The 23,743-nt window shown below is 39.2% G+C and overlaps 1 non-coding gene across 1 annotated transcript; it reads left to right on the forward strand.

Annotated features, from left to right (window-relative positions):
- The first annotated feature begins 1,184 nt into the window (after positions 1-1,184).
- On the forward strand, positions 1,185-1,257 carry trnaf-gaa (transfer RNA phenylalanine (anticodon GAA)). The gene has a single exon. It is a non-coding gene; the product is annotated as a tRNA-Phe (tRNA).
- Positions 1,258-23,743: the final 22,486 nt, after the last annotated feature.

Consider the following 23,743-nt stretch of genomic DNA (forward strand, 5'->3'; position numbering starts at 1 on the left):
GCAGAATGGAGGGGAGATTAGGGGGAAAACAGAGAGGGGACGGGAGGCAGAGAAACTGGCATTGTGATATTGTATGACTAATAAAGGGACAGCACTGCATCACTGCAGAACCCTGTTGGAAAAAAAGAGAAGTGTAGAACGATAAGATTAGCAGGCTTTATGGTTTTCTACTTTAGGCCAAGAGGAGTCCCACAATACTGCTTCAGACTACAATTTTATGACAAAGTCTCACACAGTTTTTCTAAAGGCCTTCTTTAATGTGTGTAAGAGTAAATGTAATTAATATCTGGTAGGATGTGTATCAGGAGCACTTTAAGAATGAAGAAATGTGGGCTTTAGATGAAAAAAGACAGTGAAGGACAAATTGCAGAAAAATAATCCAGTGCTATGTCAGAGCATTGGAATACAGCATGCTAGTAAACGTAAAATATGCTGCAATTATTTTGTTAAATATATTTATTTTTTCCCTAGTAAATATGTACTATTTTTATTGCCTTCATTTCATATAAATCCCACCCCATCCCAGCTGAGCAGTCTGAGGTAAATAAAAATCTATTTGGCCTGATTGAAGTAGAGTCCCAAATTGATGATGCATCTAGTCAATGGTGATTTGACCAACAAAATGAACAGAATAAGCTCATTACGATGCTGGATATCCGTTTTACTTTGCAGCTATTTTTATCACGAGCCATAGACAGCATAGCAGCAACAGCAACAGCAACAGCAACAGTAATAATAATAATAATAATAATAATAATAATAATAATAATAATAATAATAATAATAATGAACGGGAACAGCATGTTATGGTCGCCAATGGCGCCATCTTGTGTCCAAACGTTGGAACAATTGTAACTGATCACAGCTGAAATGCAACATTATCTGAAACTTTTCCGTCGTTTTTCGTTCTTTTCACTGTCTTTGTAATAGCAGTGGCGGTATTATTAAAACCTTTATTTTCGTACTGCTTTATGGCTCCCTGTGGCTCAGGACTATGACGTCTAGCGGCTTGAAGGGAAATTCTACCGTTACCTGAGTCCTCTAGATAGCTTTATGGCTCTATTTACGTCAACTATCAGCTGTTGGGAGAGAATACGAAGTTCACATACAAACATATTTACTTCATACGTGTCACATAGGTAAAAAACCATTTGGTATAGATTTACGACGTTGCAGCACATACCGCCGAAATAGCTCAGTTGGGAGAGCGTTAGACTGAAGATCTAAAGGTCCCTGGTTCGATCCCGGGTTTCGGCAGTAATAGTGTTGACTTTTTACCTCTTTTTGACCATTCAGTGCGTTATTTAGTAGGACTTTAATTTAAATATGAGCATCCACTAAAAGTGGATCATGTAACGTTTTGCCTAACATGACATAGCATATATTTAAGTATTAGCAACAACTTTCATTTCATCGACATAAAAAATACAAAAGAGCCACATGCCATATTCACTCCTACACAGCTTTATAAAAATGTTTAAATTGTTTATTTTAAGCATATTAGGTTTCACAAATATGCATTGTTTTATGGTTTGGATCATTTTTAACTGAATAATATTCAGTAGTTTTGGAGCATTTAATTATACTAACAAGTTATAAATTAACATAAAAGTGTACGATCTTAGTATCTGAACACATTTTTCATGTGCCAGCTGCATGGGTTTGTTCTGTCCTGTGTCGACCGACAAATGAAATCTAATGTTTAGGCATCGACGCAAATCAGCAGCACTGCAATTCGCAGATATTTCCACTAGAGGGCGGTCTTGGTCATCAAATCACTCAACATCATAGTGTTTACTTGCAGAGCTCAAAGCAATTAACAGTTAGTTTAGCAAGTTTCAAACTCATAAAGAGCAGTAAACAAGGGGCGTACAAGCGCTTATCGCCAAAAAAGATAATTTCATTCAAATAACAGACTTGTTTTGATTAACAGTAATTCATTTCCAGCATTCCTGGGAATATTCAGAATCTGGAAAAGCCCGTGTACTTAACTTTAATTAATATTATCCATCCTGTCTACATATAGATAGTTTGTAGAATAATATGTCTGCTTTAAAGCAACAGTTTAGGCACTAAGTTTACTTAAATTTCTTCAAATTTCTCGTGGTGTGAGCTATAAAGGCCAGCTACAAAGAATATATATTATAGCATCTCTTATTTCTGTCTTACAATTTATTGTTTTCAAGGTAATGTAGAATTTATGTATGCAACCATTCAACGGCAAAGCATGAAGACAGGATATTAAAGAAGGAAAGAAAAGACATATTTTTAGAGGTAGGCATAAAACTTGTCATAGTACAGGGTGTTTGAGGATCTATTGGTGGAATGCATTGATGTAATAGTATATTCACATCCCTGCATTACTTATTCAGTGCATGGAGAACAATTCATTTGACGAACAGGAGGTGGGAATCATTTTTGGGTTAAGCTGATCATGAATTTTTCTGCAGTACAATTCAATCTAAATGTAGAAACAACAAAAAAAAGCATGGCATGACAGACAGTTTAAAAAAAGTTACAGATTTGGTCTACAGATTTTAGTGCATAGACACATCCTATTTTTTCTTCTTCTTCTTCTTTTAGTTTTTTGGATCATGTACCGACCTCCGTGCAGCCAGTTACCTTCTCTGTAAAAAGTTTTAAAAGTGTTCAGTCTTTCCTCAGTAACTATAGGATCTGTGTGGTCTTCAGAAATTTCTGAAACTGGATATTTCATCTTTCATCTCGCACAATGAAGAAATATGACCATGCCAACGCGGCTCCTTACACTGTGGACCTGTTATCTCGTCGAGGGTATAAAGGTGCGCCATTATCAGCAGCTATATGCAAAGAAAGTCGCTCACGTGACTTCTGTGACATCACTTTACACGTTAAATACCTGGAATTTACTGCCACTCATTTTTTTTGTTTCAGTATTTCAACACAGTAGTGATCTCTGTCACTTTTGTTTATCATTTTCACTGTTTCTTATTTTGGGTTTTCAAATGGGATCCAGATAAAAAGCTTTTAATCTGTGTGCATGAAGGTATCACTTAGACAGCTCTCACAGTCACCATGTCCATATATTTAGGATCAGGCAATCCTTGGAAAACCTACAATATCCTGCACACAGAATCCTTTACTTTTTTCCTACAATTTGTAGGTCTCCCCTCTCTCTTTATTTTCCTAAAAAAAAAAAAGAGTTCACCTTTCTGGTACATTTAAAAAAGTGTAAACACACACCCTGGGCACCTGCTTCCTGTCACTGCCTCCTCTCCATCTACCACATGTTTTTGACCTTTGTACACAGTAGAAATGGCTCTATCAAAGTCTAAACTCATTCACTTCCATTTCAGCTTCAACTGGTTTTGTTTCTTTGCTAGTTTATTTATACACACTTTTCCCTTAAAACTCTGAACCCAGTGCTCTGTAAACATGACATAGGAATGCATTTTTGTGGGGGGGGGGGGGGGGGGGGGTTTGTTTTGCTTTTTTGTTAATACACGTGTCTGTGTGCTCATGAAGAAAAAAAGGGAGTTCATGTTTGTACTTGATTTTGATTTGCAGAACATGTTTTGTAACAGGTTTACCAGCTTACAGGATTGTTTTTCCATTTTCAAAAAGTTAACAGTGAATATGAACTATTAAAATCAGACTTTCTTTATGGATTGTGTAAATGTATTTGTTTGTTTACACTGGTTTTGCCAGATGTTTTTTTCTGGTAAAAGGGAGTTTTTCCTTCAAACTTTTGCCAAGCGCTTGCTGATAGAAGGTCATCAAATTGTTTGTGTTTTCTCTCTAATGCTATATGGTTTTTAACTTGCCGTATAAAGTGCCCTGAGATGACTGTTGTTGTTACTTGGCACTATATAAATAAAACTCCAGTGAACTGAACTGACAAGTTTAAGTCAACCCTTTTCTGATATACAGATACAAAAAAGGGCATCATATGAATTTTGGGGGAAATAGTTAAGTGGTTTGCGTTTTAACATTTAACTTTAGTGTTATTATATAACAGAGTATTATATAACAAGGAAGTGCCTGAGTAAAAAAAAAAAGGTATTTATGCTAAACCATGCTCTTCCTGAACAGTCTGAAAAAAAGAAAGATATACTACTTGTTTAGTGGTATCCTAACCCATATTTACCTCAGCGTTGTATTGACCAAAGATGCAAATCTTTTGCGAGTTTAATAACACACTGAACAAACTGATGACTCAGAAATTGTGCAACTCACCCCTTTTCAACACTTTATGGACAATTATGGTCAGGTAGAAGTGTGAGTGTGTGTCTGTGTGCTTGTGGATGTGTTAGTCAGATTAGTCATTATATATTAACAACAAAATAAACTCTTGATGTGTACTGTATTATGTAGAAATTTCTGACTCAGCTTTAGCCTTTCTCACTGAAGACCTTTGGACATGTCACTGCAGGGTAACTCATTAAATTGGACTATAAGCCACTTTCTTTGAAATGACCCAGTAAGCAGTGAAAGGCAAGCAAAACACACTGCAGCACCTTAAACTGTTAGATTGTGATTTGATTCCACTGTCTTGTGTGAAAAAGACAAGGAGTGTGTTCAGTTTTTAAAAGTCTGGCCCAGAGGTGACCTGAATGAAAGCAGTTGGGAATCCTTATTCGCTGCACTCGTGCGTTTCCCCCTATAAAAAAAAAATCTAAATGTTTACTCAGCATTTGTGTTGAATTTCAATGTCAGCACTGCAGGCAGAGGACAGGATGAGTGCTTTGTTTTGCTAACTTCCTGTACTTACCCAGTCCACTCCCACAGTGTGCTTCCTCTTTCCAGACCTCAGATCCTCTGAAAAAGAGAAATGACAAAGTCACTGGGTAAGAAATCAGACTTCTAACCCAGAGTAACACAGAGACTGACCTCTGAGAAAGTGGAAAAACAGACACTGAAAAAGAGCCAGTCACTGATATTGTTACTTTCAACACATTATCATTGAGCACAGACACTGGCCTGTCTATTAGTTACAGACATGGAGCCAAATGCACAAAAGCCAGTCTGACTTCCTGTCTCTACCTGTTCAAGTCTCACCTGCTCCAGATAGTCAGCAGCTGTTTCATGTTACCACAAATGCAAAATTGCCATTATCACAACAAAAGCAAAAGGACAGGTTGTGTGATGGGTTTTCTTATCCACCTTGAGACTTTAATACATATTATCTAACACTTGGGATTTGGCAGGTTAAGGAACCTTAAGATCGGTTGTAACGTTCAACAGGGGGAAAAGGATCACTTAGAAAAAAGTCAAATAGTAATTTATTTCAGCTGACCCGTGCTTTGTGGATTTAACTACCTGAGTTCAACTAGATATAAGTAGATGTTTCATGAGCTGCATGGCTGATTTTCCAACCTAGATACTGTAAGGCTGGCATAAAATGTCAAATTCATTGAGTGAATCAAATCACATCATATTTTCTACCCATTTGTATACTGCAATTAGTTTCACAAAAACACAACATAACATAACAGCAACACATTGTCTATAGATCCGATTTGAAAACTTTAAAGTAAATTAGGACAGTAAGATTTAAATTTCCAGTTTACCAAATTTCACCTGCTTTGAAAACAATCTCTCTTCTTCCTCCCGTGGCCTTTCTTTCTTACATCTTTCTATCTCTGTCAGTATTGAACTTCTTTTTCTCCCCCGTTAAATGAAGTGTGTGCACCTTTAGCTAGCAGGCACATTTTATGACAAACTCTTCAGGGAGAGTTTGAGTCTTTGCTGATATTTTTTGAGTTGCTTGAAAAGCTGCATTTAAAAATGTAATTGTTTATGCTCGTGGTCATATACCAAAGTAGTATGACCACAACTTTACATCTGCACCATTAACGCATCACAGAGGTGAGAAGAAAAAAAGCACGTATCGAGAGTCCACGCAGTCCATATGCAAGGATGATCTTCGTGTCATTACTGGAGTCACTTCCAGGCTGCATCACACCAAAAATGAATAATTGAACAGAAATATGCATTCACCTGCCTATCAGATTAATTGCTCATTATTTGAAGGGGACCGAATGCCTGGATTGTCCCACTTCAACCCCTGGGTCTGCTATTATAATGGTGCCACGGTAACAATTCCATATAGAGAAAAAGCAAGCCAAGTAAACATTAAACTCATCTGGCTGTTAAAGTTTTTAATGGCATCTAACAGCCACCGTGGCCCATATCATGTGTTTCTAATGTAATAGTAGTGTATATTTTTATGTGGTATTGTTGAAAATACCTTGTGGGTAGCTGTTTCCTTTGGGACTGACAAGAGATTTTTTAAGTGTGTGTTCATCTATTTATTTTTCAACTTGTGTATGTTCAAGTTATCACATGCCTGTTAATTTCTTTGTGACAGAAATCTTCCACCTCAGTGTTAAATTCAGTGCAAAGGGTGACTTAAGAAGAAAACACAAACAGGCAACAACAAAAAAAATCGAAACCCAAAACAGAGTAACTGCCCCCACCCCCAACACACACACACACACACACACACACACACACACACACACACACACACACACACACACATGGGAATAATGAATAATGAAACAGGCACCCTGACAAGGGGTGACTCAGACAGACTGGGAAACGGGAAGACAGAGAATGAAGGAGGGGAAAGGAAAACACCTGGAGACACAAGGGAAAACTAAAAACGAAACTAGACCACCGATGCATGCAGTAAACACTCCCTTTCATTTTGCTCTATGTTTCATTTTCTAAGAAGGGATGTTAGAAAGTAACATTCATCCAATTCAACCACACCTGTCAATGAAAAAAACACTAAATAAAGAAATAAGTGGGATAGTTGTTGGTAAGTGCAGCTGTTTCCGATGTATCAGCAGAAGACCTGTTTGTAATCATGCTTTGTATTTATATCACTGAAGTAGGGAAAAAACAGAAAGTCCACTGATTGTTTCCATAATAGACTTGTATTAAAGGTCAACAGAGTGAAAGCTGTTGTTATATTTGACATGTAAGTGTATTCTTCTTAAAACAAAACAGAAGCAATATCTATCAGATGAAACAAAAAGAAGACGTCCTTGTCTTTATTTTTTAATTTCCTTTGCTTTCTATCGTTTTTCTGACTTAGATGTAATTCATCTTAAAAAAATGTCAATTGTAGGAATGCCATAGACAAACCTTGAGCTAAAACTAGAAAGGTACAGAACATTAGGTCAAACTCCTGCCATGCATGTTTGCAGAGCAAATAAAAGTATGAGGTAACTTTGTGTCTGTTTTGACTGTACGGAGGTGTCCTTTGATGTTATTATTTACAGGTTGTCCCCTTTTCTCACCGTTCTCTTAGCTGTTGATGGAAAACAGTGTAATGCAATCCAGTGAGACACATACCACAGCGGGAGTGACTCTTCTATATCAGGGTAAGAATTCCCATTGACTAGTGCATTGGAAAATCTTTATTTATAGAATGGGAATGAACATTAAAGGAGTGCTTCCACAATTAGTGTTGCAATGCTCTGGGGGTGACTGCTGTCGTGATCGACGTGTTCTTCTCTACCTGTGCCCTGTTGCTCAGATCGAGAGGGAACACATCAAGGGCGTTGGCACATGTGCAGGTCTTTGTAAGATAGTCTTACTCAGCCCTGACTCCAGCAAAAAGAAAATTATATTCAAAACCCTCATATATCATCTGACAGCAAGGTGATTATTCCTATAAGTCCTCTGATGATAGGGAATCTGGTATAATCGCACCCCAATGATGTTCCAACTGTGATGTTTGCAGGATTTGCAGAGACAGGGATGTCATCTCTTAAAAACCTCCGACCATCAGGGAGTCAGGGCCATCATTTGGCATTGTCTTTGCTGGGTCACAGTGTGGCAGGACTGTTAGCTCAGCAGAAGCAAGCTTTTCTAAACACCAGGTGAAGCAACCGCATCTTCGCAAGCCTACCAATCATCCCTCTCTCTACATGCATTTATGTAGACCTAATGTCGTGCGTAATCCGGCCCTTCCCGCTGTTTACACAGATCAGACATTTTCTAGAGGCAGGGAAAGGAGCAGACACTTGGCTGGGAGTTTGCTAAGCCTGTCTCATTAAACACAAAAAAAGAAACTATACAAGTTGGCAATATTAGGTCGAGTCCGAATATTTCATTTATACTTCTTCTTGCAGTAAACATTATTAGATTTTGTGCGTCTATTATAGGTTAAGAGAATGTCCTCCATATAACTTCCATCCAGTGAAATTAATCTCCTTCACAATATATTCCAACTGTGATGACTGCAGACTACACGTCGATCCAGTCTCTTTGAAAGTAGATTGGTGCTAAGATCACTACTTGACAGCACGGGCACCCCGAGTAGTGGGATAATTGTAACACCCTCGAGGTCCTCTCGTCTTTCGCACGTGATGGAAAATAAATGAGGTCGAGGTTGTGATGAGATCATTCTATTCTATTCTTACAGTTTCTCTTGAGAGCATCAAAAGAGCCCATAGGGTTGGTATAATTATCTCTCTGAACTCATTTTATCTTCCACTCACTGGCAGAAACACACGTTGTCCTACACAGGATCGTTAACTGTGTAAGGTGCCCTGAAGTGTTAAGCAGCTGGTTGAGTCTACACAACGAGATTGTGTAGTGTTGCATTACCACATTCCAGGATCTCAGGACACACAGTGAAGGGGTTAGGATGAACAAATGAAACACGTACTCCCTGAGGAGTCCTGACACACAATGACATGCAATATCACCAAACATCTGTACCATTACAGCTACAGTACAACTCCAAAAAAAAGTACCCAGGGCATAGAGTTGTAATTTTAAGCTCGCTATAAATATATTCTGAGCTTTTCTTGTCACAGGGTGGGTAGATGAAACAGACAAATTTATAGCTTTAGTTGGATTGGCTACAACAATTGTATATTTAATTGAATTATTATGAAAGAACTCAGACATACAAAACTGAACATTTGCATATGTCTTTAAAGAGATCTACAGACTTGACAGATATATGTCTATCTAGCTCTTGTTTACTGCCTTGCAACAGTGTTTCAAACTAATGTTAGCTTAGGTCAATGAACAACCAGCATATACAGCATACAAAAAAACCACCAACATATACTGCATATCGATACAAAAAAGAAAAACTGATCAGGTTTCATATTAGATATCTTGTTAGCATTACTGTTATCAAGCGGGATCAGTGCCAGACCATCGCACAGAAGCTGTTAGCAAGTAAGCATGCTGAGGGGTAGCTACTGAGCAATGAAAAGTGTGAATCTTTCATTGGTTACTATGTAACTTTAAAATATTTTGCACAAAGAAGCCAGTTAGAAGCTAATTAACATGTAACACCATCCATTCGGAGAATTAGCTGAAACTAGTTTTGTGATTTTAGGCAGCTGGCAATTCATCTGTGTTTGCAGGCAAGCTAACAGTAGTTAGCATTACGCTGGAGGTGATGGAAAAACAAATTTCTCTGTTAAAAGCATGTCCCAGTAAAATGCCTTTATTTAAGAACAATGAGAGAGGAGCTGACAAGTGAAATAACTTCCAGTCTGGATTAGCATCAGGTATGTAATGTGATGGAATATTGCTGTAAAACGCTTTTGTCTGTGTATATAGTATGATAACCATTAGAACTACTCTTAATTTTAGTCCCCTCTCATAAGAATCATCTTCAGGTATTTAGATTTAGGCAGTCTGACATGTCTTACACATAATTATTCTATTCACAAAATCTCTCATCCTCCATTGCTCCATAGTAGAAAGAACAGAAAATTACTGAGCCACTGCCAGAGCGCTATTTTCATTCTTCTTTTCTAAGCCAAGGCTGTGAAGAAAAAAAAAATCAAGGATCTTTCTCAGTGCATCTGTCACAAACTGTGCAGCACTAACATTCACTGGACGTTATGTAAGGCAAAGGATCTCTGTGGAGGCATGTTAGCAGTATTCCTGACCCTTGGCTTGTGCTTACATTTGCTCCTTGTGGTGATACTTCCGAAATTTCCTCGTCAGCTAAGTTCTACTTAGACGAGATAATCACTCACACCCATGGAAAAAAAAAACATCAACACTTCAAAGACATTTATATGAATAAAATAATTAAATGCAACAAGCTTGGCTTAAGTGTCTTGACATGATTAAAGCAAAACAAAGCTGGGTGTTGACTACGGGCTGAAAACCTGACATCTCACTTATGTAAGAGAAGGTCTGAGTAGCACTCACTGGCTTATCGTTAGCTTCATAGCATAAGTGCCTAAGTCATTGACTTAGTCCAATGACTTAGGCACTTATTCTATGAAGCTAACGTTATGTGGGTCTGAGTGTGCTCAATGGGAGGAAGGAGTGGCATAAACAGAATGAAGATGTAGATAAAAAGCCAAACCACTCTCACTTTCTCACCTCCACACATTTGATAAATCTCTGCTTGCAGTGGAAAGCTACTGAAATTGCTACTTTCTCACATCAGAGAGGCGTCGTTGGCAAGGGCTTCAGACATTATTTAACTATCTAAAAAGCAGTTATGATGTAATGAATTGGAATTTTTGACAGCATAAAATGACCCCGACAGTCTTAATCTCTGTTTGTGCTACAAATCTGCACCTCCATTCAGATCATTTATTTAGTGAACACAGGCACAGAGATTGTGTTAGGGCTACTAAAAATTATTGCATGTGGATCATTTGTTACATTCATAACACAAATCAGTGCAAGATCCCCATGTCCTGCTCCAAGTCTAACATGGTATACTGTGGACATATACGTAAGTTCATCATCAGGACCACGGATGAAAAACATGCTGACTGGAAACTCTGGGGGATTCTGTCTCAACTTCCTCTTCCTCTGCTGCTATATTTAAGCTGTTCTCATTAACAGAAAATGTTCTCCTGCACAGCCACTAATTTACCAGTCTTTCATTCCTTCATGTGAAGCTTTAGTAAAACTTTCCATCTCATTTCTAATTTTTCTCACATACTTTTTCTTACACCTTGGGAGAACCTGTCCCAGTTCCCAGCGCTTTTTTTGGCAGAGCTTTTTATGAAGACTATGCACCCAATCAGGGAGAATAGGTGGGAAATACGGATTAGCTTAGAGAATCTCTTGACTCCTCAAGCAGCTCATTTCATTATCCCAGCAGTGCATTACCTGTCGGCATAATTACCACTTGACTTATTTCCTTAAGCCTTGTCACTTTAGTGTTCCTGACAGCAAATGGTAACTGGGAACGCTGTTCACTGAGAGTTTGTGTTGACATTTGTTTTCACAGTGTAAGCTGCTATCTTTTCTGGCAGTGCCCTTCGTCTGAGCACAATGTTCTCAGCTGTCTGTATGCTCAGGGAATAGAGCCAAATGCCCTTTGCTGCCTGCCAGTCAAACGGCTTTACATCCATGACTTCTTCTGTTTCATCCTATCTCTTCATTGTTCTTTTTGTCCTCCTTTTGTATGGACCCTTTCTTGATCTCTGGGATTTACCGCTCGTAGTTGTGATGATGGGCTTGCGGGTCAGTGTTATGCAACCCTGCGATTATTACATGGGACAAATTGAGTCAGACAGGCTGAAAGGACTGTACATAGGCCAGGGCTTAAGATAACATTGCTGTAGAGCCATCACTGAAAAGAATACACTTTATAATATTAAAAGCTTAGAGGAGATGGTGATGTCAATTATGGTTTATGCCGTGTATGTAAAGGGCTAACATAGGGATTTGTTCTTAAGTTAGTATGAATTAACATGTGAGTTTCTTACTGCTTACTTATTAAACTAGAGTTTCATTCCACTCTTCCATTCTTTTGTGGTTGTTTTGACAGTGTCCCAGACTTTTTACATACAAGGACAGATGATTGGCATCTGTGGCAGTGGCCTAGACTGGCCCAGGTCCCAAACCTCTCAGGATTCTCATAAAACTTCTCCTGTCACTGAGGCTCACTGGGTCCAGTTTCCTTTGGCATCAGAAAGTGACAGAAAAAGAGCAGCAAATGATAGGATGACTCAGGGGGAGTGGCTGGTTTTTCTCAAACATACATACATACATATCCGCACTGGTGCGTATTTGTTTTCCTGGATAGATCTCATGTATGTCATACTTTATTAATTAACTTTCAGTTAATGTGATGTAAGCTTAGCTGTTTGCCAAATAGTTGCCTTGACATTTCTAATCCAATATGGACTGGTTTTATATTCCACTGAGCTCCAGTTTATGTTGCAGGATACACTACTGCAGACTGGATCAAAGCTTTCAACACTGTGCCCTGAAATCTAGTTTACTTAAAATAAGAATAAGATGCCATCTAATAAGAAGTAGATTACAAATCTTTGCAATCAGAAATAATATTAAATCAATTTTCTCTCTGTAGATGAGTGTAACCTACCTGTGTTGCATTATTAGGTTATAAAGGCCACAGTGTGAGGAATGTTTATCCCCCTCCTGATGCTCAGCTTTTTGGACAGGTTCACTATCAGCTGCCTTTTTCTTTTATAGACAACAGGCTGGTAGAACTGGCAATAACATCCACTGTCTGCTTTAAAGTGGGTAGTCCTGCTCCACCATTACCAAACAAGTCAGTGTTTTCTTTCTTTTATGTGAGCACTGGTAACAGTGCAGGCATAGAAGGCTGGGAAGCAACAGAGTGGCACAAATTTAAACGTAACCCTGTTTACATGTTAATATTGGCATTCATTTGGCATCTTTATGATTTTTTTTTTTGAAAGATGGAGACTTTTTAAAAGGCTGCTTGAAAAAAATACAAATGATATCGTTATTATAAAGAAATTGAAAGTGTAAGCAAATTACAGATACATTTACTCAGCAATACCCACTACCACAGCAGTCTATTGCAACTGGACTGAATTTGGTTGAAAACATGATATTTTGCTGATTATAACCTTTCTTTAGTGGTATTTGATAACTGTATTTTTGGCATATTCAGTTTTGCGTGATCTTCTAGGTTTGATTTTTCTTTGCGTATATCTCTGCACTGACAGCTTATTCACTTGTTATAAGTTGATTTTATTTTCCCGGAATCCTGTATGCTGCCATGTCTCTCATCGGAGAATGATACATCTAATGGTTAACTGCACAGAGTTAATGTTTTGGGGTGAGTGCATGCCTCGTCGTGTGCAGGACAGAAAGTATGAGAATGTCACCACAGAGGTTACTGGAGATGTCCACTGGGTAAATGATGTCATGCTCTACACATCTGGTGACGCAGGGCAATAATCTAAAGAGTAGCCACACACACACACCCACACACAGTTTCCCACTCTGATGACCTTTTACAACGTCATCATTTTAACACTGGCCCAACAGACTGCAGCAGAAATTTTCCCTTATGATTTAGCCACTAAATACCCGGAGTTGCAGACATTGCCACGTTATCTCAAATGCTCACTGCTGCATCGTTGTCACAGTCACAGATTGTCATTAACACATTTCCAATCACCTCCTCCACGTTTACACCAAAGATGCTGCAGTATCTGACTGTTTGCTGTTCGTCAGATCAGTTGATGGGAACTCGTCGTCCCTAACAACTAATCTAACCAGTGCTGAGAATTACCGCACATCCTCCGGCCGCATAGTGATGCTGAATTTTATGACATAATATAAATCTGTGAGCGGTTTGTCATATGTGACAAATGCATATGGAGTTATTTTGCCAGAAGTAAAAGCATTCAAAAAAAAAATGCAGGCCCTGTTAGCAAGTAAAAAAAATAAATAAATAAAAAAAGGAAGAAAACTACAACTACTTTCACATATATATGAGGATATTATGCACTATTTTTGTGCATTTTTTTTAATTATAGTGCTATACTTATTATTCAATTTACATCAATATGCTCACATCTATTATCCTATGTTGTGGGTGCTCGCCAACTCTTCAGTGCTGCTTCTGTGTCTGGTATTTTTCCAATGAATTCATGTAGGGAGGTGAGGTGATGGATCTATCCTCACAATGGCTCAGTTTTTTTGTGATGTGTGCTAAGTAGCGCTCACCCTGCCCTCCTCCTCTATCCTTTTCATCTTCCTGTACACCATCAGTCTGAGCCTCGGCACTGCAGCACTTGCTCTGGTTGGAAAATTCCACACTGCAGCAGAGCGAGGGGTGGCAGTGGAGAGGGAGACGCAGGTGGGATGGGATAGAATATGCTTGAAAGAAGTAATCCATGCTGTGGGTTTTGCAATAAATCGTAGGAGGATGCTACCACTTTCAATGATAAAAATATTATAAGTGACAGTAGTTAAAGAAAGAAATTGGGCTTTTGGTTATCTGTGATGCAATGCAATGAACAATGTTGAAATGCATTACATTGCAAAACTGAGAAAAAGGTTTTGTTTTGTTTTTTGTTATCATTATCTCACCTTGATACTATGCAATAAAATACAGGGATATGAAGACAGAGGTAGATTTTTGAGCTATTTAAACAATCATGTTAATTTATGTAAATACTTTTGGAGATAAAGGAGGGAGTCCTGTATATCAGCAGAAAGAGGAAGAGAGACCTTGAGGGAGTGGGTGATGGAGGGATGGAGGGATAGGAAAATGTAGTTCTTTGGCTACAGCCTCTGCAGAAACGTGCATCAATCATCACGTGCTTTGAGAATAAGCAGAAAAACACTGCAGCGCCCTAGCACTACAGCTTAGAGCTGGCACCCACAAACACTTAGCTACAGATTTAATCCAAGCCCCCAGAATTTATGCTAAGACTACTCACAAAGATTATTGGAAATGTGCATCGTGCATTTTATCATGTCTGTCAGATCTAATCCATTTGCAGGTGTCCTATACACACCATTACCACTGATATAAAATACACAATAATACAGCAGCCTATGGTAACACAAGGGTCACCATAAAAACCTACAAGCTGATTTTCAGTCCAATGTTATATAAGTATCTCAATGAAAACTTAAACTACATTAAGTGATTTTGGATTTTTTTTTCTTTTACTTTTTCTAGTCAATGTGAACTCATGAGTCCAGTGGTTACTTATCACCTCAGGTTGTTATTGCAAGCCTGTTTGCAAATAGTCACAGATATTATTTAGATATTTAACTTATGGGCAATATTATTATTCAGGTGGAGACTTGAATGGAACCTGATCCAGGAGAGAGAGGCAGTGATGGGATGGAGGTGGATTCCACAAAGCGTCTGCAAGGAAGAATGACAAATGTGCAGTGAGATTTAAAGTATGCAAAGTGAAGACTGATTGGCCTGAAGAAGGCCAATCAGTCTTCACTCTGCATACTGATTGTGACAAGCTGATTGTCACAATCAGCTTGATTGTGACAATCAGCTTGACAGTGTGGGAATGTGGAAGTGATATAAACCTTAGATTAGCCACCAGGACTCCCAAGGAAAAGAAAGCAGTCTTATCGTGGCAGGAAGATCCTACCTACAGGGAAATTAATGCATGAATGTTGGCAGTAATGCATGGCACAGGGCAAGGCGTAAAATGCATAACAGAGAGGGAGAGTCTTTGATAGGCTTGGAGCTGATGTACAGCAGAGTGCAGAGAGCCTGCCAAAGGCTGCAAGTTGCAAGACAGAAAAGAGAAGAGCATGCACTAAGGCTCAGGGCCGCTGAAGGCCAGTTGACAACAGAGGGTCTTTGAATGGGCTGAGAGTTGCAAAAACAGCAGCAAGAGCAGAAGGTCTGCAATAGGCCTGAGAGTTTGGCAAAGGTCAGGAGAGAAAGGAAAACCTGGTTTAAAGTTCAAGGCCACTGAAGGCTGGGACAAAGCCAGAACATGCAATAAGGCAGAGAAAGCAGAGCGCCTGCGATAAGACTGAGAGTTGCTAAAGGAAGAGGCGAAAAAAGAGCCTGTATTAAGGCTCAAGGCCACTATTGGCCAGGATAGATCACAGAGACTGTAATGAGGCTGAGAGTTGGCGAAGCAGGAGAAAAGACAGAGACCGCGATACCACTACCAGCTATGTGCTGATGTGCCAAGAGTTTTAGACTTGAGTGATTTGGCATTATATAAATAAATGGGATGGAAAGGCTTGTAAAGCTGCTGAGGCTGAACTTGAAATTTCACCATGAAACAGCAGAGATGGAGATACTGATTTACTAGTTCTAATTTCAGGTCGTTTCGAGGATCCATCTTTAGAATGCACATATTGCCAGCTTGACTTTATAAGAAGCATGCTTGAATAATTCCTGTGGAGGACAGGAAACAGCAGAAACTCAGGTGGGCTACTCCTTCTAACTATTACTGACAATAGTACCCCTGCAACATGGTGCTAAATGTTTAAAACCCCAAAGACAGAGGAAATATGAAGACATAGAAAAGGACATACAAATCAAAATATTGAGCAGGTATGGCAAACCTTCCGAGATAACCTTTAATGGCAGAAAGTAATAGAAGTCGCACTGGAGAGCCAGGATGAATAATCACGAGAAAATGATTGTCGGCAATGATTTGAAGACAAACAATGGCTTGAGTAAAGAGAGTCAGATGGCCAAACAGGGGAGGAAGCTAAAGTTTAATAGATGGTTAACTCATTAAGATTATCTAGGATACTTAAAATGCCTAGAAACTGCACACATGGTATGCAAAATCATCTAAGAAATAAGATGGCCTAAGATGAGGTGAAAGCTTGAATTGGCTAGTAAGGGTCAGTAAGCCAATAATCAACATGTGAACAACAAGAGAGATTTACCTAATAGATGTTTCTCAGACTAACAGAAAAGTATCATTATTATTATTATTATGTAAGGCTCATTGTACTGAACTGAAAGAACTTCTGTACAAATGGCTCATGTGGATATAAAAATCAAAGCTAAACATATCATCCTATCAGGATATACGGAAACAAGGTGTTCCTGATTAAAACGAGGATATGAACACAGGCTGAAGCTGCGATATACAGAGGCTTCTGGAATCCAGACCTACCCGATAAAGTTGCTGGGACCCCTCAACTGAATTCTGCAGATAAACATTGACTACTTCATATAACTTGGTAGTGAAAAACTTAAAAGCTTTAATGTGATAATTATTGCAGTGTAGTGGGCTTATACAGGTTAGGGTTAAGGAAATGCACCTCATGACTCTTAGAACTAAAAAGGCATTTATCTGTGCAGTTAATTCAAAACATGACCCTACTGAAATTTTAGAAGGTTTACGAGGAGGAAGCTCCGGAGGGTTAAATGCAATCGTTTTAGCTAGAATTGCTGCAGATTTAACACTAGATGAATGTGAATGATCAGGCTGTTGGATTGATTGGGCTGAATGATTAGACAAGGAATTTAAGTTTGTTAACAAGGAGTGACTAGCTGAAGCAAGTATTGAACTGAACTGAAATTTAGTGGGTTTTTTAGTGTTGACAAGAGAAAATTCCAGACAAAATTAAGATGATCGCTAAATAGCACTAGATAAGTGACTAATCATAGCTAACTGCTATGAATAAACTGAGGCGAATGGGGATTGCAGCAAGAGACCATTTAAATTAGATTTTACCTTGCAGATTCTTGAATTCTTCTGCCCACATTAAAGACACATGGAAACCAAGGAAGGGAGAAATTTGCGAGTTGCTGCACTCTCCAAAACTTGCAGATGGAAGTTCAAGATATGAAAATGGAAACAAGGTCCTGTAATTGGGTAAGTGTACTGAGCTGAGGCTAGATCTTAATTGGCATTGCTGACATTGAGAATTGCCGAGAGGATGTTTGCCATTATATGCGAATTTGGTATTATATGCACACTTCTAGGACTGCTTGAAAGACCTGTAACAGTGATGTCACAATAGCCCCTTTCCCAGTAGTACCTAGTCGGATCGACTCAGCACAGTTCGCCACATACCTGGTACCAGGTTTTTTTTAGTACCTGCAGGGTTCGAAGTGATCTGAGAAGGTACTAAAATGTGACATTGTCAAACTCAGTGCCACCGATTAGCTGGTCAGTAGAATCACTTGATAAGTCATAAGAGCATCTCGTTCACAAAAATTAAAACCGCCTTTTGTGAAACCTGGCAATGAGGAAAATGACTATAAAAGACAACGCCGTGGTTTCCGAGTCTGACGAAAAGCCACACACCAAGCAGCAGGTATACTCTTGCCGTGACCTCCACCTTTTTTGTAGTGTTCATGTTGCATATTAATTACGTCATGAGACACTGGGATGCATTGCTATGGCGACAACCATGCACGTTGGACAGTGCTGGATTGTTATGGAAAAACAGTTGATCTCAGTTGAGTCGATCTCAATCATCCCTTTGCTGCACACTTTGGAGGATCTCAGCTTCCTTAGGAAATAGGGCTTACACACCCTCCGTGTTGGTCTTCCAGTTGTTGTCAGTGTGCACCACATCAACATCTTGTGCCATAAAAGACACAGGTCATCACCATCTCTCTCTGGCCTTATTCATACTCAGAAGCAGATGAGTCCCCCCAGACCACTACACAAAATCATCCACTAGCGCTTTGTGCTCCAACCACAATAAAAATCCAACCACAATAGAAACATTCGAGTATTGCTGTAGGTGTGCCAGGTTAAAGTTGTACTGAAGGCCTTAGATGTACAAGGTGAACAGGAATGGAGACAGCAAAGCCCCCTATAGAGTTCCTCTACCGCACATCGACAGATCAGACAGAGGCTTGCTTGCTTTGTGTCGTTTTCAGTCAGCAGTGATTTTCTCCTTGGAGCTCTCCCATGGATGCCATTTTTGCCCAATCTCTTTCTTATTGCTCAGTCATGAACTCTGACCTTAAAGGGAACCCCGGCTATTAAGACATGTTTGCACTAAAATATGCACTGTGCTTTCAATAACATATATGTGGTATTAGCCAGGGTTCCCTTTAAGTGAGGTTTGTAGTTCTTTAGATGTTGTTCTGGGTTCTTTCGCAACCTCCTGAATGAGTTGTCCATGCACTCTTGGAGTAAAGTTTGTGGGCTGTTCACTGCTGGTAAAGTACACCACTATTCCAAGTTTTGTTTTCTGTTTCTGGATAATGGTTGTCGCTGTGATTCACCAAAGGCCCAAAACCTTAGAAATGTCTTTGTAACTCTTTGACTGATAAATGTCAGGGACTTTGTTTCTCAGCTGTTTCTTTAGATTCTTAGATTGATTTAGATTGTAAATTGAACTCATTATATTATTTATTATCACTTATTTCCACACTTCAAATATGCATACTCATAGCACTTGGTTTTTTTCACGCTTGTGAACAGTGCTATGCACCAAAAATGACATCATTGACACCCACTGTGCTTTGGTGTTGTATTAGCTTGTTGATTTTTGTAACTTGTGCACCAGGTTGGAAACACGTTTATCAGTGGCTCGGTTTTTACCTCAATTAGAGTGATATGTAAGTGCTCAGGAGCTCAGAGATACCCAGATTACAGATGCTGCAGCAGCCTGAAAAGAAAACAGCCCATCCCAAGCTAAAGGTCATCAGTCAATGAAGCCAACAGGACGACATCATCTACATAAAGCAATGACTTGATCCCAGGACCACTGAGCACTTATCTACACCTGTGTATTCTGTCCATTAAAGTTATGAACAGAACAATTCACTGTGGCTAGATATCAACGTGACATTAAAACACAGGGCCAGAAAAAAGCCACTGCAGTGTTGCAGAACAATCACTGTAGCATACAGATTGATTCAGAGTAACTAACCTAATGTGTTATTGAGCAACAACATGCAGACTGCAGATGGGCTGGCAAGTAGTTAGAAAATAGGGGAGGACTGTGACACGTGAATACAAAATGTGTGTTGTGCCAGCTCTCATTCAGTCCACTTTTTTTAGATACCACTATTTGCAATGAGGCTAAGTCCTAAGTGCCACTCACTCTCCTTAATCAAAGTTCTGTTTTTGGCCTGTTTCAATTTGTTTCAAGAGTGACTCGCACTTCAGGTAAGTCAAGTACTGCTTTTGAGTCAGCACTTTCAGGGATGTTCAGAGAAATCTAACTTTGTGTGATGCTGCTGCAGGACACAGCAGTACATATACCTCTGAAATCTGCAGGTTTACTTCTATCATGGGGTTACTTCTTCAACTAAAATCAGTGTGTTATAAAGTAGGCTCTGACCGTTTAATATTGAAAATGAAAGAGTAACACTCCACAAAACTAATTCATGTTGCAAAGAGCTCGAGTTAAGTTACTAAGCGCATGTAACTTACATTGAGATCTGAAATACAATTGGCTGTTCTAAAAACAGAATGCACTGATCTGCAAAACTCATGCAGCCATTTCTTTTCACAATAGAACATAAAATCATAAATATGTTTAAACTTAAAAAGAACAAACATTTTTATTTGATGGCTCCAACACATCTCCAAAAAGTTGGGTTGGGATAACAGAGGGCTGGAACAGTAAGTGGTTCTACTAGAGTTGGATGTCTCGAGACTGGTCTTGGTCTTGAGACCGGTTTTGAGACCACTTTTACGTGGTCTTGGTCTTGTCTTGGTCTCGACAAACTTTGGTCTCGGTCTTGTCTTGGTCTCGATGTCTCGGTCTTGCTGTCTCAGATTGACATAGTGGTCGGGAGACTTGGAGTCAACAGTATCTATGACATGACGTTCGATAATGTGTCATGCGCAAAAGCTTCAGCTCTAAGAGCTGTGCTTAGAGAGTGCTTTGTAGTGAATCAGAAGAGTCGACTCCCATTGAGCAAGAGCCGGCTCCTCACTTAATTTCCTTTCGATGCTCAGTTCTCACACAGTGGCTCAGCTATGCTCCAATCCCTCCATATTGTGGCCAATCGCATGCGAGGATATAGGATAATATCATTATGTGAAAAACAGAGAAGGTGAGAGACGCGACAGCGTGTGTCTGTCCTCTCAGTAAGTGAGTGAGACAGTAGACAGTGGTGAGGAGGGCTGTGCGAGTGCAAAGCAAAAACACATAAATATGCCTGACACCCGTAAACGAAGCAGCATTTGGCTGCAGTTTAAAGACTTTTTTGTCTCGGTCTCGTCTCAAATTTGTCTTGGTCTTGACTCGGTCTGTCATGGTCTTGGTCTTGGTCTTGTCTTGGTCTTGATACCCTCTGGTTTTGGTATTGTCTTGGTCTTGGTTTAGGCAGTCTTGACTACAAGTCTAGGTTCTACAAAGAAAAAGCCGGAGGAACATTTTGCTGCTTGTTAGATAAACTGGAAATGTTTACCACTGTGTAGCATCTGTGTAGCATGTGTGCTAACAATTTTGGCAGAGAAATGAGGAATTCTTGTCTGAGGCAACAGCCCTGGGTCCTCTTTTTCATTTTTGTAATATAATGATGTGCCAGATGTTTCAGTTGCTAAAAGGTGTGGCCTTCAGCACCACTGTGAAGCTATGTTGTTGTAATGAAGCAATATGCAGTGTTTTTATGAAAAATGATTTTAAAGTTTGATTTGTCTGACAGAACAGACAGTGCATTATAAATGAACGTTGGCCCGGAGAAAACAACAACATTTCTGTTGATGATATAGCTTTGACCTGAATTTGTAGATGGCACAGTAGACTGTGGTCACAGACATCGATTTCTAGTGTTAGAAGTTTTCCTGAGACCATGAAGTGCTTTTGATGACAGAACCATACCTGTTTTTAATGCAGGCCTTAACGCCAAGGCCATGTCCTTTGCATACAGACGTTTCTTCAAATTCTCAGAATCTGTTGATATTATATCCTGTAGATGATGACATTTTGAAACTCTTTTACATTATTCAGAAATTGTTCCACAATTTGTGGATGCAGGTTGGTAAACCTCTGCCTAGTTTTACTTCTGAGAAGCTCTGTCTCTCTAAGAAGCTCTTTTTATATCCAGTCATGTTACTGAACTCTTACCAATAAATGTAATTAGTTGCTAAATGTTTCTCCAGCCATTTCTTTTTAGTGCCACCTACTTTTCAGACATTTGTTGCCCCAATGTAACATTTTTAAGAAGCGTTGCTGTCATCACATTCAAACTTTTATCAGTTTAAAGATTTGATATGTTTTCTATGTTCTATTGTGAATGAAATTTTATGACATTTGCAGAGATTTGCATTTTGTTGTTTTTTACATTTTACACAGTGTCCCAACTATTTTGGAATTAGGATTAGAGATGTCTAAGCAAAATGCTCTGCAGTGGCAGATAACATTTACTTTACTTTATTCCTCTGATATACTCTCAGACTATGATATGAAACTAAAAACATTCAGTTCTTAGAAACATAATACTAAGAACTGCACTTCAGTTTTTGGAACAGAGATGGACTTTTGGGAATGCATGCTCTCAAAGTGCTTCACAGTAACTCTTTTCTGACAGCAGCCTTGGGAACATATGAACCCTGGTCTCTTTTTTTCTAACTTGTACCAGAGTAAGTAGGGATGTGATGGCACTTTCAAATACATGCTGATGTGAACGATATTGGCAGTGAGCCCCACAAAGCCAACACCATCTGGACAATGTCTTAAGCAACTCGTTATGGACTCATGCAAAAGAGCAGTTTCTTGTGGCTGTAGGTTTGTGCTGTAAACAGATCAACTCTCAGCTTTTGCATTGGTGTGTTTCAGTGCTCAGGACTAAAAGCAGATGCAGCACCAAAGTCAATAGTAGCCTAGTTTAAAGCCATTCTATGTGATAGAGTATTGATGGTTTCTCACAGTCGTCAGGCTACTCAGTCTTCAGTTTTGAAGTACAAACTGGCTAGGTCACTAACTAAACATCGAGAGTTTTATAGTACATCACATGACTGAGTAAATTTCAAATGTAATTCAAAACTGAATACATAAATGGGAAAATAGGGCATGTAAGCAAACCTTTATGCTGACTGATGAACTTAACCTGCTACATCACAATCTCTTTCTGAATCTCAAAATCATCTTTTTTTGCCCTGCAGTTAATTCTCTGTTTTGAGCTAAAACGAAACATTTTAGCTCCCTTTAAGACGCATCTCCCTTTAAGGACTTCCCACCAAAATATTGAACTATTTCCTAGTTTCTAGGGAGTTGGATAACTTCTGGAGGTTCACATTCTTTCAAAGTTCGCAGTTCTAAAGACATTTAACTGGATTGATACATGAGGCCATGCATTTGACTTGCATCATTGTCAAAGGCTGCTTGCTGTCCAAACTTTTCTTAATGCAGTGAAAAATAAAATCCTGTTTTTGCTTTTTTTGGAGGTGGTGAAAAATGAAAGTGCAAAGGTCCTGTACGCGAGTCCTCACCACTATATGTACTTTCTTTTTCCAGGAAAAATGAGGTAAACATTATGCGCTCAAAGTCATGCTCAAAACTCCTCCCAGCTTGAACTGTCAGAATTGACAGGGGCAGCATATACGAATTAGAGGTTAGGCAGTTTAATGGTAAGACTGAAATTAGTTGCAACAGCATGGCTGTGTTTTTGAATTCGTAGAGCTGCCACCTCTGGACAGCCTGCACTTTGTATCAATATAATGTCATGGGGTTCAGATACAGACAGATTGAATTTACTGGACTGTTACATAACACAGCATGAGAAGACAGGACCTATATTCACTCCTTCCCTCTCAAACACGTACAGCTGCACATGCACACAAACCCAGAGGCATGCACACATGTGCCACACAGAGACATACACACACTCGCACAAGCTCAGACACCACTGGTATGCAAGGGAACTCCAGAAGCCCTTATATCTGCAGAATAAAAACAAAAACCTTACTGTGTGCAGCCAAGTGGGAGGAGTCTTGAATTTGACTTTTAACAGATGATGTTTACCCCATTTTTCCTGGAAAAAGAAAACTGGTATACACCACAGAGTAGTGAGGAGGCCACTGCACACGGCAGGAGCACTCATGTACATGGCTTTTGAAGTTGAAAAACAATTATGAATTCA

Source organism: Astatotilapia calliptera, chromosome 5 (assembly GCF_900246225.1).
Source record: "Astatotilapia calliptera chromosome 5, fAstCal1.2, whole genome shotgun sequence".
NCBI lineage: Eukaryota > Metazoa > Chordata > Actinopteri > Cichliformes > Cichlidae > Astatotilapia > Astatotilapia calliptera.